The sequence below is a fragment of the Nicotiana attenuata genome, unplaced genomic scaffold (assembly GCF_001879085.1).
Source record: "Nicotiana attenuata strain UT unplaced genomic scaffold, NIATTr2, whole genome shotgun sequence".
Taxonomy (NCBI): Eukaryota; Viridiplantae; Streptophyta; class Magnoliopsida; order Solanales; family Solanaceae; genus Nicotiana; species Nicotiana attenuata.
Window position 1 is genome coordinate 38,750 of NW_017673435.1, and position 3,359 is coordinate 42,108.

Sequence of the window (3,359 nt, forward strand, 5' to 3'; positions counted from 1 at the left end):
ATATATAATTTTTAATATATTTTTAAGACTTTATATTGAGAATTCTTTAAAGAATGTAGAAATATTTGGGATTCTCTCATGTGTTAACTTTGAAAGCGTATATTAATGAGAAATTATTGTTAGACGGCTAAGCAAATAACTATTACTTATGTGTTTATTAAAAAAATTCTCCCACTAGAATATTTTAATAGATCATATGTTTGTCAATTATTTTGGATATTTACTAAATATATATATATTCACTTATCAAAACTTTATCTATAACTTTAACAAAGTAAGATTCGAATAATATTCATGTAATAAAAAAAAACAAAAAACCCGAAAATTAAACCCGACAAATCCGAAACAATCCAAACCGATATAGTTGGTTTGGTTTTGTTTTGATAAAAATCGAACCAATGCGGTCCATGTACACCCCCAAGTGCAAGTATATGACTTTTCTTCTTGGGTCATCTGAGCAAAAATTTGCAACTATTCCACCTTACCTGACCCGGGAAAATGATATATACAACTCATCAACGAAATGTCTTTGAATAATTCTGGAGAAAATTTTCACAACTTAAAGCTTGGCCACAATTGAAACATAATCGCCAAACACCCTTTTAATTTGGTATATACTTCCAAGGATATATAGTGAAACATTGACTTCTAAGTCTTTCTAATTCTACCCGTATTTTACAAGCTGAGAAATTAATGCCATTGCCTCCCAGGACTTGTATTGATTCACTACATTATAAATTAAAGCTCTACCATGCACAAGTCCATCAAACAACTGAATTTCATCCTCTAGCCATGATGATGCTTCCCAGAATACTATTTTCTTTACTTCAGTTTTTCACTCTCTTATATCTCTTCACAGTTTCTTTTGCTTCTACTGGGGAAGCAACTGATCTCCTCAAATGGAAAGCAACTTTCCAAAACCAGAATAATACCTTATTAGCTTCATGGAAACTAAGTCCTGTTGGTTCCAAGAATTCTTCCAGCGCCGGAGCGACAGGTTCTGATGCATGCAGGGGCTGGTATGGAGTTACATGCTTAAATGGTAGGGTCAACAGGTTGAATATTACAAATGCTAGTGTTGTTGGCACACTCTATGATTTTCCATTTTCACCTCTCCCTTTTCTTGAATGTGTTGATCTTAGCATGAACCAGCTCTCTGGCACAATCCCCCCTGAAATAGGTAAACTCACTAATCTAGTTTATCTTGACTTGTCCATCAATCAGATTTCAGGCACAATCCCACCAGAAATCGGGTCACTAACAAAGCTCGATGAGACCCTCAGTATCTTTGACAACCAATTAAATGGTTCCATTCCGGAAGAAATAGGTCACCTAAGGTCTCTTGCTCAGCTAGCTTTGAATAATAACTATCTTAGTGGTTCAATTCCTGCTTTATTGGGGAATTTGAACAACCTGTCTTCTTTGTATCTTTGTAAGAATAAGCTTTCTGGTCCCATTCCTGTTGAAATTGGGAAGATGAAGTCACTTGAGAGTTTATACTTCGACACAAACAATCTTTCTGGTCCAATTCCTTCAGAGTTGGGGAATCTGAAATACCTCACTCATCTGGCATTATACAATAATACGCTTACTGGTTTAATTCCAACTACTCTAGGTGACATAACTGAGCTCAAGACTCTATACCTTTATTTTAACCAACTTTCTGGTCTCATTCCTACAGAGTTGGGGAATCTGAAAAACCTCGCTGATCTAGATTTATCGAAGAATCAGCTTACTGGTCCAATTCCCAACACAATAGGTGACTTAAACTCTTGCACCTTTACAATAACACACTTTATGGTTCCATTCCTAGTAAGTTGGGGAATCTAAAAAACCTCACAGATCTAGAATTATCTGATAATCGGCTTACTGGTTCAATTCCTACTTCAATTGGCAATTTGAGAAACTTGCAAAATCTGAATCTCCACTCCAACAAACTTTCTGGTTCCATTCCAAAAGAACTTGCATATTTGGATAACTTGGTTATGTTGTCAATGAGTGAAAATCAATTGCCAGAGCATTTTTGCCAAGATGGGAAACTTGAGATCTTCACGGTGGATAGTAACAAGCTGTCGGGGCCAATTCCAAGAAGCTTGAGAAAGTGCTCTGAGTTTCAAAAGAGTTCGCTTTAGTTTCACTGAGAATTTATCTGAAGCTTTTGGTATCTATCCAGAGCTTCAGTTCATTGATTTGAGCGAAAATGATTTTCATAGTGAACTCAGCAGCAACTGGGGAAAATGCAAGAATTTGACTGATTTGCGGATAGCCAGAAATAACATTAGTGGCGGCATACCACCAAAGATTGGAAACCTCAGAGAGCTTCTAGGACTTGATCTTTCGTCGAATCATTTATTCCTAAGGAATTTGGAAAATTGACCTCTTTAGTTAAATTATTTATGCAAAACAACCACATTATGGCGGTATTCCTACATAACTTGAGTCACTAACAAAGTTAGAGTCCTTTGATTTGTCACAAATAGATATTTATAGGAAATTACATGAACATGTTTTTCTTGAACCTGAGCAACAACAAGTTTGGCCATAAAATTCCAAAGGAGATAGGGAGGATAACTCACCTAAGTGTACTTGATTTAAGCCATAACCTTCTAGATGGAGAATTACCCTCTCAGTTAGCCAGTTTGTTGGACTTGGAAAAGTTGAATCTTTCTCACAATGGCCTCTCTGGCCGCATTCCTGAAGAATTTGAAATTATGAAAGGTTTGCGGGATGTTGTCTTGTCATACAATGAGTTGGAATGTCCAATACCAAATAATAAAGCTTTTATGAATGCTTCATTTGAAGGTAATAAAGGTCTTTGCGGCAATGTAACAGGATTTCAGCCTTGCGAAAGGCCATCTTCGATGGTGAAGAAGAACTCAAGAAGTAAACTCATCCTCGCCATTGTACTTCCTGTTATGGGAGCACTAGTACTTCTCTGTGCTTTTACTAGTGTTCGTATGTGTGATAAAAGAAGGAAAGTTAAAGATGTTGAAAGACGGGATGATGGTTTGTTTTCGATATCCTTGTTAGATGGAAAGGCATTGTACAGGGATATCTTAAACGCCGCAGAGGAGTTTGATGCAACGTTTTTTGTCGGGCAAGGAGGGCAGGGAAGCGTTTACAAGGTAAACCTTCCATCATTAGGGAGTATAGCTGTGAAGAGATTTCATTCTTCATTTGCGAATACGCATTGCAAAAGCTTCACGAATGAGGTAAATGCATTGATAGGGATTAAGCATCGGAACGTTGTGAAACTCTATGGCTTTTGTTCGAATGCACAACACCCGTTCTTGGTTTACGAGTATGTGGAGAGAGGGAGTCTGTTTAGTATCTTGAGCAATGAAGTTGAGTCCAAGAAT

General features: G+C 37.0%; 1 pseudogene; it reads left to right on the top strand.

The window, feature by feature from the left end:
• The first annotated feature begins 792 nt into the window (after positions 1-792).
• On the top strand, positions 793-2,371 carry LOC109216378 (annotated as a pseudogene).
• Positions 2,372-3,359: the final 988 nt, after the last annotated feature.